We start from the raw sequence: 13,974 nt of genomic DNA, 5'->3' as shown, positions 1-13,974 counted from the left end.
GGACACAGGGGACGTGTGCATGGATGTGGGGGTGGTGACTGCCAGTGAGGGGAGTGTACTGTTAGGTGTGTTGGTGATGGTGATAGTGGATGAGAATGTAGTGCATGCAGGTGTGAGTGTAAACGCAACTGAGAGGGAGGTAGAGGACGAGGAGGAGGGGGACACAGTGGAGGCAGTGGATATTGGTATGTCTGCTTCTGGATGGTGTTTGTGTGAGTTCCTGTCGGATGAAGTGTGGTGCTTGTGTTTGCCATGTCCACTCTTGTGTGTTGTTCTGGGTGCATGCTCGTATCACTGTGTGCTTGAAATAGGTTGGGGTTGAGGGGGAATGGGATTGGGAAGAGGAAGTTGGAGTGGGGAGGCTGGAAACAGGGACAATGGCTGCCATCAGAGAGGAGGCCAGAGCCTGGATTGATCTCTGTTGGGACACCAAGCCAGTGTGAATGCCCACCAGGAATGCATTTGTCTGTTGCATTTGGGCTGCCAGCCCCTGGATGGCATTCACAATGGTTGACTGCCCAACAGAAATGGATTGCAGGAGGTCAATAGCCTCCTCACTCAGGGCAGCAGTGCTAACTGGGGCAGGGCCTGAGGTGCCTGGGGCGAAGGAGATGCCCACCCTCCTGGGTGAGCGGGCACGGGAAATTCGCTGAGGGGCTGTTGGGAGAGTGGTGCTGGTACGGGTGGTGGCAGCTGTACCTGTAGCTGGGGTGGTCACAGAAGTGTCCCCCACCACCAAGGAGCTCCCATCGGAGGAGGTATCCGTGTCCGAACTGTCTCCTCCTGTCTCCGCCGTGGTGCTCCTCTCGCCCTCCGTCCCACTGGTGCCCTCACTGTCGGTGGATTCAGCCTCATGGGCCCTGTGGGATGCAGCTCTCTCCGTCACCCGTGCCTCTGCTCCTCCGCCACATGATGCTAACACACATAAGGAGAGGGTGACAAAACAAAAAGGGGTGTTTATTTAAGTGCTAAGAAGTAGAGGGGGAAGTGCAAATGGCTGGGGTGATGATGGAGGAAAGTCCAGGATAGAGTTCAGTCTATTTATATCACAGGTGCAGTGTCCAAGGGGGCATAGGAAGCAGAACAATGCCAATTCAAGGTAGACAGGGTGGCAGGGTGGGACACAAGGGTGACAATCAGGAGACTCTTATTTCCTGGCGGGGGTCTTGGCAATAGTCTCTCGCTTCTGCCTGGATCGCAGCGAACGTTTGCGGGGTGGTTCTCCTTCTGCAGGGGCAGGGGTGCTGGAGGCCTGTTGGTCCTGTGGCAGGGCCTCCTGTCCACTAGCGGCAGCGGAGGTGGAGGGCTGTTCGTCGGTTTGGCTAGTGTCAGTGGCCCGGTGGTGTGCCACTGCCTCCCTCATAGTGCTGGCCATGTCTGCCAGCACTCCTGCAATGGAAACCAGGGTGGTGCTGATGTCCTTCAAGTCCTCCCTGATCCCCAGGTACTGTCCCTCCTACAGCCGCATGTTCTCCTACAACTTGTCCAGTATCTGGCCCAGCTTATCCTGGGAATGTTGGTATGCTCCCAGGATCGCAGTGAGTGCCTTCTGGAGAGTCATTTCCCTGGGCCTTTCCTCCCCCTGTCGCACAGCACTCCTCCCAGCTTCCCTGTTGTCCTGTGCCTCTATCCCCTGAACCGTGTGCCAACTGCCACTGATCCCAGGTCCCTGATCGTCCTGTGTTTGTAGGGTGGCCTGGGGTACCTGTAGTGGTGGACACACTGCTGATTGAGGTGTCCTGGGGACAGAGGTATGGGCCCTCTGGGGGGGGGGGTGCTGTGGTGGTGTTTCCTGAGGGGGGAGGCTCTGTGGTGGTGGGAGACTGTGTATGGGTAACCGACTGTCCGGAGATCCCTGATGGGCCAGGTTGGTCATCCAGATCCAGGCAACGAGAGCTGCTGTCATTAATGTGGGCCTCTTCTGTGGGGGGACTGGATGTTGCTGGCACCTCTTCTTCGGTGACATTGGCTGGGATACCTGTGGGGATGTAATTGCAGTGTTATTGTTTCTGCGTGTGACATATTGTGCATGGGTGTGTTGCCCTCTATGGGTGTTATTGCCCTGGCGGATTAGCCTTGTGTGAGTTGTTATTTGGTGGGCAAGGTGATTCTCTCCTGTGTCCATGCAGGTCTGTGAGGGGTGTCCATACATTGGTGTTGCATGCAGGGCTTGGTATTGGGATGAGTGGGTTGTGATGGTGGGCTATGTGGGAGGTGGTGGAGTGATCGGAGTGAGGGTAAGGGTGGGGGGTTTGTGATGGCATGCAGGTAGGGGGGGTTGATAGTCTAGTCCTCCTCCTACTCCTGCCAGGCCCTCAGGATGCATGATTACCAAGACTTGCTCCTCCCATGTTGTAAGTTGTGGGGGAGGAGCTGGGGGTCCACCACCAGTCCTCTGTACTGCGAGCTGGTGTCTTGCTGCCACAGAATGCACCTTCCCCCGTAAGTCGTTCCACCGCTTCCTGATGTCATCCCTTGTTCTGGGGTGCTGTCCCACAGCGTTGACCCTGTCCACGATTCTCCACCATAGCTCCATCTTCCTAGCAATGGATGTCTGCTGCACCTGGGATCCAAATAGCTATAGCTCTACCCGGATGATTTCCTCCACCATGACCCTTCGCTCCTCCTCTGAGAACCTGGGGTGTCGTTGTGGTGCCATGGGTGTAGTGTGAGTGGTGTGGGTGAGGGTGTGTGGGGTGATGTGTTGGGGTGTGTGATGTAAAGTACGTGGGTTGTGTATAGGTGATGGTGTTATGTGACCCCGGTTGTGTGGGTGCTCTTACTGTATCTCTCTCTGTTGGCAATTGTTTGTATTCGTAAAGGGTTGTGGGTAATGTGGGTGTGTGTTTTATAATGGTGTGGGTGTGTGTATGGGTGTCAGGTGTGTGTAGTTTGAAATGACCAATGTGGTGTTGTTTTGTATGTGTGTGTGTATTTGTGCGGTATGTACAGTCAATGGTTTACGGCCATTGAATGTCCGCCGTGGTGATTTGTGGGTCATAATGTGATGGGCGTTGTTCTGTTGGCATAACGGTGTGGGTTTTGCTACCGCCAGTTTATCACTAACCTTTGGGCTGACGGACTTGTGTGTGTGGCTGTATAGTGACAGATTGGTATGTGTGTGTCATAATTTTGGTTGACAGTTATCCACCCCCACAACGTTATGTTGGCAGCAGTCGGCATGGCGGTAAGTGGGATTTACTGCCAATGTCAGAATGAGGGCCATAATCTTTTGGGAATGTGACAAGGTGACAGTGTATCCCAGGGTTGACCCATTTTCAGGTGTAGTTTCTGAAATATTAAGAGAAGTGAGAGGTGGATACAAGTAATGTAATAACAATAGGGAAATATACAAATGAAAATCCTTAAAAAGGTGGTTCTATACAGCAATGACCTCATTGGAGTCAAACATTAATTATACCTGAGCTACCTAAAACTAGAATAGATCAGATAGAAGCAGTTTCCCTTAAAATGGTTCAGTAAGTAGTAGCATCCTTAAAAATAGAAAAGTACAAACTCAAGAAAATGCAAGGTGCAGACAAGGATGGCAGTCCAACCACTGATAAGGCTAGCCAAAACAGAAATGATCAAGAGTCAATCACGGTGTAAAGAATAGAAATTGGAGCTGTGATAATTTAGCTGATGAATGAAATAGCCAGCCTGAGGAAGGAGCTGATAAGATGTGCAAGTACTCAAATTTTGAACACCAAACACAAATGTCTTACCCCAGAAAAATCCAGTGCAAGATTCAGTACCGAATTGAAATCTCTACTCCATACTGCCATTTCGGCCTCAGTGCATCTCATGCAATTGCATGTTGTCACCCGTATAATATATCAACCCTTTGGGTCCTCAAATTTTTGGTTCAATTTTAAATCAATACGGCTGCGTATAAGGAAACTGAAACCCTGCTAGTAAGAACTATAGGAAGAAAAGTATCTGTATGGGCCCATTTTCTGGCAAAACTGTTAGGGCTCTGTGGTGCTAGGTGCTTCTCCTAGAGCATAGCCAGGTGGATTCAATGCCTGTCTAAATATATCAATACTCATTCCACTTCATAATGGTTGTTGAGCTGATGTTCCACAAAAGTAGTGTTAGTGTATTTTTATGGAGGTGGCATACTTCCAGAAATTCTGTCCATGCATGTTTTCAGTGGAATTTATCAAATGTAATCCCCACCTTCAGAAGGGCAGAAATCCGGCTGTGGCCATACTTGTGGATGGCGGTAATGTGGCGTTGCTACCACCAGCAGTGCCACGCCAGTAGACCGCTGCCAGCTGTATTATGACAAATAATACGGCCTGGAGGTTTTCTGCTGGCGGGCGCTGCTGGCGGTAGCAGCACCCCATCCTGTCTCCTGCCAGAAGACCCCCTGGATCCAGTTAAGTCGGGTCTCCGACAGGGGAGGGGAGTGGGGGGTGTTGTGTGTGTGTGTGCATGTATGTGTGAGTGTGTGTGTGCGTGAATGCGGGTGTGTGTTTAGTGTTGAATGCGTGCTTGAATGTATGGAAGTGTGAGTGTGTGTATGTATAGAAATCAGAATGCGTGTCTGCTTTGAAGTGTGTGCGGATGTGTGTGTGATTGGATGCATGCATGCCTGTATGTATTTGTGAATGAGTGTGTGTCTGCATGTGTGTTTGTGTGTGTGTGCATGGGGGTGGCATGTTTGTAAGGGAGGGGGGTGTTTGGAGAGGTAGGGGGGTAGGAGGGTGTTTGGAGTGGTAGGGGAGGGTGGGGGCATCCTATCAATGACAGGGAAGGAATTCTCTGTCACTGATAGGGCCTACCGCCATGGTTTTCGTGGCATTACGAACGCCACGAACACCGTGGCGCCAGGCAGGGTCATAATCCCGCAGGTGGCAAAATGGCAGCCGCCAGGCTGGAGATGGTAAACTCCAGCCCGGCGGCTGCCACCGCCATGGCGGTCGGAGTGGTACCTTGGCGGGTTGGCTTTAGCCAACCCGCCAATGTCACAATGTGGCGGTAAGTACCGCCAGCCTGTTGCCGATACTACTGTCACATTAACGCCTACCTCTGGGGTCATAATGACCCCCATATCTTTTTTTATATAACAATCTATTCTGACAACATGCATTTCATACAAAATTACTAACTTAGACCAATTCACAGTGTCAATGATTTTGCTAACCTAAATTCTAAGACCACAATTCCCAAATGTAAATTTTAACTTTTGGGTAAATTAACTTTTCTTTGGCATTCACAAAGAACAAGTTAACAGTAGATTTACATGGTCATGACAGAGAACTCCACACATAGAAAGCTAAGACATGTTTAGCTTTTCAGTGTGGAGTTCGCTGCCTTAACAGTAGAGTTTCCACAGTCATAAACTTGCAAAAAAAAGTAAACTTACACAAATTTGTAAGTTTACCTTTGTGAATCAGGTCCATAGTGTATATTTAATTGTCCACTATAGTATTTACTATGTTCAAAAACATCTATATAACTGTAAAAGATAAACACCAAAGAACTAGGCAGTAAATTAAATAAAATATGTGTCTGTCACATTCTATTTTATCATTTGGACCTGAGGAAAGAGCACCTGTTAAAACAGTATGATTACAATAATGAAATATTCCAGCCTCTCAGTAGGCTTGACACAAAGTTCAGACTGCACTTTACAGTGGATACAAGACACTAGCAGTTACTTTTTAGTTAAGGCTTTACATTGCATTGAACTGAGAGACCTATTTCTAACAATTATGGAAGATATACACAGAGTGGGAATTGGCTTCTTCAAAGGAGTATTTCTTCTTCACCTTATGCAATTGCTGTTTGGTGTATCATTCCACTGGCATGAAAGAGGGACAACTTTAAATCTGAAAAGTACACCTAACAATCATGTTGTTTGTCACTTTAATTTCCCTGTCTTCTGTATTTATAGAGAACACATTACTTTTCAGCTATTTTTGATAACTTTTTCCCCAGCTTTGCAAAGTCAAAAAATCACATTTGTGCATGATACCCATGCAAACAGCAATAGTTCCTGCCCCCATTTATGTGTTGTGGCACATGAAAGTTCATGTACAAACTTCAGATGAGATTCCAAATATTTAATTGAATGTAAATTGCATTCCTTTGATGTCATTTGTACTTATGCCATGCAGATGATTTTGAAAATAAACCCCACCTCTTACCAACACTGATTATAACTGGGACATTTGTAGTTTCTGTTCTTTTAAACACACCTTGTCCTGTTGACCTGCCTCTTGCAAATAGTTTTGAATATCTTCAAAGCCTTGGAGATATTTATTCCAAATAGGCACAGCCAGGCTAGGTCAAGTAGGTCAGGTAGAACTTAAAGAGGTCTGTAAACAAGGCCTGGGGCCATATGTATGAAACACCACATTAGCGATTACCAAAACACGATTCTTACTGACTCGCTATTTGGAAATCACTAAATGCGAAGTAACATAGGGCCTGATTCTAACTTTGGAGGACGGTGTTAAACCGTCCCAAAAGTGGCGGATATACCACCTACCGTATTACGAGTCCATTATATCCTATGGAACTCGTAATACGGTAGGTGGTATATCCGCCACTTTTGGGACGGTTTAACACCGTCCTCCAAAGTTAGAATCAGGCCCATAGTATCTGCAAAATGTTTTGTGATTATCTAAAATTCATAATCACAAATAGTGATTACCAAATAGCGATTCATTAAAATAGGAACTCGCTATTAGGTAATCACAATTTGCCATTCTTGCATTTTGGAGCAGCTTGATGACCTCACAACCAGGAAGTGGGTCAGTCCATGCTGTTTCTAAAAGCCTGAGCCACAGGAGGAAGCAGACTCATTGAGATGAGCATCAGGGAGCCAGTTAGGAATGTTACCCAGGACCAAAACACACTATGGCCAATGAGGGGAATGCCAAGGATGCTGGAGGCAGAAATAGGAAGCTGAAGTTCCGTGACCAGGAACTGGAGGTGCTCACTGAAGAGGTGGTAAAGAGCCATGCCAAGCTCTTTGGGAAAAATTCACTCCATGTCCCAGAGAGTGTGAAGCAAAAGTTATGGGGTGATATCCAGGCAAAGATCAGCACAGTGGGTGTGGAGCAGCACTCCATTGAGGAGATACACAAGCGTTGGTACAACTTACGTACACATGCGAAGGAGAGGGTAGCAACCGTGCTTATGGAGGCAAGGAGCTGTGGTAGAGGACCATCCACCCAGACCCCATCCATCTCCTTGAGGACATAGTGAAGGCAACTCGGCAGCCTGAAGCCATTGTTTGGGGTCACTGACATAGACACCTCAACCACACCAGGCACCAGCAAAAGTAAGGACAACAATTATTTGAATTACCATATGTGCAGGGAAAATTGTCCCAAAGAGAAAATCAATGTTAACACTCACTGATAAAAGTAGTCCACACCACACATTCCATGCAACCCAACAGTGCCTTATGGGAGTGGTAGTCCTTACTCCAACAGTCAACCAAGATCAAACATTATAGCTTCCCCACACAGATAGGCAAGACAAATGACAAGCAGAAACACTATGTCAGGGAAACTGTTTACTTCAAAATTAAACTTTGAACTGAGACATAGAAAAGTAATTTGCAACCGTAATACTGCTCATCGATCTTGCAATGTCCCTGCACCACATGGAGCAGAAACAGAAACTGGGGGGGGATGAGGAAAGCCAGCCACGGTCAGAGGTCAAAACGTTGTGTCCACACCACCCACAACACCTGCACAACCTAGATGCAGGGCAACAGTGGAAACCATTCTCTGAGTTCAATCTGGAGTCCGACGACTTGACAGAAGACATGCATAAACCACCCTCAGAGGATAGATGCACCACAGCTGTCAGTCCTTTTCCCAGTGCCAATATACTCCGCTCAGGAGATGTCAGGCAGAGCTCAAAGGAAGGTGAGGGCCCATCTATGGTTGGAAGTCTGAAGGCATTAATGTTGAAGGTGCAGCACCTACAATGTAAGCACATGAAATCAATGCACAGGCAGTTGGTGTCTCAGAGTCACAATATGTGCCATCTGAATGCAGCAATGTTTGAAGGACAGACAGCAATAGCAGACAATTTAAGGGAGATGACAAATGCCAGTAATGCAGAAGGAGCATGTTACCCACCATAGGCGCCAAATCCAATTGATGGGTAGATTTGATGGGTTTAGCAGATCTGCCCATCGCCTCACAATGCAACTGTTTTACTGTCATGATGTGCGGTGGGTATGCAAGTAGGGATGGCACATTGCAATGGAGACACTACAAAGGGATTGGGGCAGGTTACCAATGCACTGGAGAACATGCCCGGATCACTGGGAACAGTGATCTAGGTGGTGGGGATAGTGAGGAGCTCTCTAGCCTCAGCAGTGTGACTGCCCCTGTGATGGAGCTGCAGTTCTAGACACAGTGTTGTCTCAGAAGCCCCAACAAGACATGCCGCTGAGCCGACTGATTGTTCCAGTAGAGTGCATGGATGCAAAAAGTAATTGGGATATGTTCCAGGGCCTGTTGTTTTGTGACATTGCTCTACTTAAATCATGTTTATGGTGAAGCATTTGATTTAAGTACAGATAGCGTTTTTGGACTGCCCACATATTTGACCTGAAGTTAAGGCAATAACTGTGATACCTGTAGCAATAAGGAACAAGACGTGGCCTCTTCATTACTTACATTAAATATAAGTGCATGTAATTTCTTTACATCTTTGTCTGTCTTCTGCTGCTCTTAATCCATCTGCTGGGTGGCAGGGTGGTGATAGATCATCATCCTCTTCGGACTCCGTATCTGAGAGTTCTAGGGGCATGCCTCTCGATGTTATGATGCTGTGCAACATAGCACAGGTAGCCACCATCTTGCAGCAGGTCTCAGGACTGTACTTTAGTGCCCCTCCACTTTTGTGCAGGCATTGAAAGCAACTCTCCAGCAGGCCAAAGGTCCTCTCAATAACACTTTGCGTCCTCCTATGTGCAGCATTGTAACGTTGTTCACTTGGTGTAGCTGGATTGAGGTATGGTGTGAGGATGAAGGGTTGCACTGCATATGCTCTGTCTCCTACAATGACAGAAGTGAATATTGAGTAATTGTCAGGTCTAACCTCACCTGTACACTATGCTACATTGTTCTGTGTTTATTTACCAAGTAGATATCCTTCTCCAAACTCTCCACCAAGTAGACAGGTGTGGATTCCACTATATATGACTGAATAGGAGTCATGTGTACTACCGGGGAATCTGGCCACTAAATTGGTGAGGATGTGTGAGGCATTGCAGATGACCTGTATATTCATGGAATGGTTACATTACCTATTTCTGTAGATATACTCATTGTCAGATGGTGGACAGATTGCAACATGTGTCCCATCAATGCAATCAATGAAGTGTGGGAATTGGGCTACCTCATAGAATTTTAATTTTGTGAGCAGCAAGACCTGTGAGGTATGTGGGAATTTGATGTGCTCATTGATTTAAGTTAACATTCAATTCAAGAATGCATGGAAGAAGCGTGAGAGCGCACTTTGGGACACACCTCCAGCTGTTGCTATTACCCCCGATAGCTTCCTGATGCTAAGAGGTGCAGGGAACATGATACCTGCACATGAGTGGGTATTGTAATGGTTCTGTGTATGTGTGTGTTGCTGCTATTGTGGTTGTAAATCTGCTATTAGGTCTAATATCATGGCAGAATTCAACCTATACTTTTCCTAAATCTCCTCCCCTGTTTGGTCAAACAATATTATGCATACTCTTAAAATGAACTCCTGTCACCTCCTCCCTCTCCTCAAACCTGCCAGGATCCTAATCCTACTCGCAATGACGTAGAGTGCAGCCATTGCTGAAAAGGGCTGATGCACTCCGGGCCTCTTTATATAGGTTGCACCTGATTGCCACGTGATTTGAGTTGCTGGTAAATAACACATGCAAAATCCCCGTTTTGCGACCATTCACAAAATGCGAATGGTTCATACATTGATTTTGCAATTACCTATATGCGAATCGCAATTTGCGATTTGCAAAATGGAGTCAATTCAATTCTCTTTATTCAGTCAAAATTTAGACCATTAGAGTACAATCAACCATACATCAGTACATAAAAAAACGAGAAAGAAATAATAAAAAAGCTCTTAATAAATACTAAAAACAGGAACAACCTTTGATTTCATCATAGTTTAAGAGAAATAAATAACAGGAGACCACCTTGCCTACTTAAAAACCGATTGTCAGCACATTTCAGCAAGCTCCTGCTAGAAGATATTGGATTCCCATTCACAGCTATTTGAAATGAGATGTGCTTTTAACCATTAATACATGTATAAATACATAGAATCAAGACTTCAGTATAAAAATAATTTCGAGGCTACTAATATAAGGTTCAGTATACCATTAGCCTAAAAAGGAAAAACACATTTTGTAGCCAAAACTACTCTTATTAAAATAATTCAGATACTAACAGTCTAAAGTGCAATGTACTATCATACGGTAAATAGATTTATGAATAGATACGATATCTCAGCCGTAAGTCATAAAAACTGTTTTGATCGTAACAATCTAAAGTGCAGTGTGCTATAATACAGTAAATAGATTGACAGATTAATGCTTTATCTCAGCCTTTGACCATGAAAACTAAAAATAGTAAAAACAAATGCTGTTGTTATCATGATATTGCCACTATAAGTTATAATAAGATTTAATGCAAAAATGTCATCTCTAAAACCATTAAATAAAAACAGGAAAAAGGGGATAAACCATCCAAAAATCATAACCATCTGTTGTTCCCCGCTATACCTGCTATAAAGCTCAACATTGGAAGTCAAACACTGAGAGTGGCCCTATAACGAATAGACCAAGTTGCTGTCAAAAATGTAGTGACCGTGCTTACAACCAATGTAGACGAGTCATAATTACAAATTCTATAGGCGTTAGCTCGGTCATATAATAGCAAAGCTTTACACAATGGAATAATCCATTTCACCCTAGAACTCTTATATAGGGGGCAAAAAAACAGGACATGTTCGATTGATTCCTCCAATGTATTACATTTTGAGCATTTATTTGTCTCGGAACTGTTCTTCGACCATTAAGCAGTAAAACTGTTGATTGGTAAAGTTCCATATCTAAACTGGAGGAATAGAGCACAGGCATAAGCAGGTATTGGGAGGTCAAGAAATTGCTCAGGCCATGGTTCTTCTTTTACAAGCAGGAACTCAGAAGTCAATCGGCCCACCCCATTTCTATGAAGGATCTCCGCATTGGCCCTCTCCCAGTATCTCTGCTTAACTAATGAAATAGCATTAGTGGGGATCAACTTGGGTTTCTCCCAAAAATGGGGGAAGGCCAATTTGTCCCAGGCCAATTTCATCTCCCTCAGCCAGCTGACCTTTTTCCAGCTATTCTGGGTCTTTATGAGATCTCTTATTGCCTCTCGAAAAGATTCCAGTTCTTCAATTTACAATATGCGGATCCAATATAAGAGAGGTCTCAGACCCGCTACATCTTTAATGCTATTTGTTCCGAGATCAAGTCTGAGAGGGATCATCGGTGTACCTTTCCCCAACATAGTTATTTACCTGAGAAAGTAGTTCTCTTTAATTTGGAGAACATCCAACTGCCTTTGAGAACCCCATAGCTCTGCCCCATACAGTGCAGCACCTCGGATTTGAACTTTATATATTTTGAGGATAGGATTCAAGGGTGGACTGGCTGCAGTCCTAGCTTTATATCCTAAGGCCCACCTCTTTGGCATATTATATGAGTCCCTTTTCTGATAGCTGCGACCCAACTGCCCGAATCCATTAATCTGATCCCCAGGTAATCATACTCAGTGACCCTTTCCAAGAGAATGGAATTCATTGTAATGGTCGCTTTAGCTTTCTGGAGCTACATATCATAAGCTTGGTTTTGTTAACGTTAACTTCCAAACCGAAATCTTTGCAGAACAAACAGAATTGGTTAGCAAGATTTTGCAATCCCATAGGAGTTTTGGCTAGTAGGATGGTATCATCCGCATAGAGCAGACCTGGAATTTTCTTGCCTGCCAGCTTGGGCGAATCATTATTACAGTTGGTTAAATATTTAATACAGTTGTTTATATATAAAAGGAAGAGGGTGGGTGCTAAGACGAAGCCTTACCTAACTCCTCTTTCGATGGCAAATGGGTCAGATAATTCACAATCATTACCGCTCCTGATTTGGGCAAAGGTACTGCCATGAAGTCGAATTATAAGGTTTAGAAGACCTTTAGGGACACCCATATTAGATAGTGTCAGCCAAAGTTTGCTCCTAGGTACCAGGTCAAAAGCCGCTCTGAGATCAACAAAAGCCACAGATAGATTTCCATCTCCAACATCCACTGTCTTCCATTTAATTGCTAAAAACCTTAAGACCTGGTCTATTGTACTAGTCGCAGGTCTGAACCCTGCCTGTAAGTCAGAGATGGCTCCATTCTCTATTATTCACTCTTCTAAGTGGAACAAGATCTGCTTTGCAAAGAGTTTTTGGAGGTTATCGAGTAGGCATATTGGGTAATAATTAGAAGGATCGCTAGGGCTGCCTTTTTTAAAGTGGGGAACTATCTCAGCTCCCTTCCATGTCTGAGGAATGGATGCTCCTGCAGCAACTGCATTGCAGACCAAGTTCAGATAAGGGGCCCAGTTTTCGGGGTCCGATTTATAAAGATCACCAGGGATTTTGTCGAGACCCGGGGCCTTCCCCCACTTCAGAGAAGTTATTGCTGCCTTGGTTTCTGCCAAGGTGAATCTAATTGGCGGTACAACAGATTTCCTGGTTTCAACCAATTCCCTGGAATTTGATGCATCTGCCTTTGTATAAAGAGACCCAAAGTGTTTCACCCAAGTTACAGGGAGAATTGAGGTACCAGGTGGAGGACGGGAGTCACCACAATCACTTGAAATCAATTTCCAGAACTTGGAGGTGTCATTAGCTCTTGTGGAATCCAGAAGAACAGCCCACCTCCCAGCTCCTACGGGCCTTGATGAGTTCCTGTTTATAGCTCTCTCTTGTTTGCCTTATAAGCTCTCTAGCCCCCCTTCTCAGATCCCTCAATAGCTTAAGCTTAGCTTCCCTACATGAATGGTTAAACCATCTCTCACTGCGCTTATTCCTTGTTTTGGCAGCCGTCTCTTTGATGAAATGATTTTGGAGAGAGTTAAATAAATCTAAATGTGCTGCTATAAGCATATCCCCATCCTCATGTAACCGGAGCATATGCTCCATTCGTTCTGCTAAAAGGCTGTATATCGATGTAAGGGAGCCCAATGAAGAACTAACAGCATTTCACTTAATGTTGCGTTTGTTATTGGTCATGGCAAGCTGCTGTACATAATCCTTATTGTCAGAGGCTTCTAGTATAGGCAGCAAACCCCTAGTACATAAAACTAGTGGTTCATGGTCGCTTTCCTCATGTTCCATTACCATCATATCGGCCATATGTCCCCACAAACAGATATCCAATAAATAATAGTCGATATGGCTCCTATAAGCTCCTCGCCTAATGGTGGGGCAGGGTTTCACATCTGAGCGAGAGCGGCCATTACAAGCACGAAGACCGTATGCAAGTGTGATGTCAACAATTTGGTAGGTTGTTCTGCTCATTCTAATACTTTTATTCGATGTTAGTTGCGGAATACCCCAATAAATGTCCTTTTCTACGTAAAGTTCTTGGCCACTGGGTAAGGCTCGAAAGTCGCATTGAAATCCTCTGCAATTATGATATGATGAGTGGTTGATTTGCTAGTTAAAATATTGTCTAATGCAGTCAAGAAATCAGGCTCACAATTGCTACCTATACTCCTGCTATATATATTTACTAATAATAGGGGTTTTTCCTTATGGGTCGATAGTATTAAGCCTTGCAGATCTACACTGCCCATATCTATTTCTTCGACCAGGCACTTAAGTGAACAATTAACCCATATAAGTAAGCCACCTGAAGGTCTCCCAGAAGTCACCTTACAGGCTGGGACCCAATAACTTTT

This window comes from Pleurodeles waltl, chromosome 2_1, assembly GCF_031143425.1.
Source record: "Pleurodeles waltl isolate 20211129_DDA chromosome 2_1, aPleWal1.hap1.20221129, whole genome shotgun sequence".
NCBI classification, from domain to species: domain Eukaryota; kingdom Metazoa; phylum Chordata; class Amphibia; order Caudata; family Salamandridae; genus Pleurodeles; species Pleurodeles waltl.
This window is presented reverse-complemented; position numbering follows the sequence as displayed.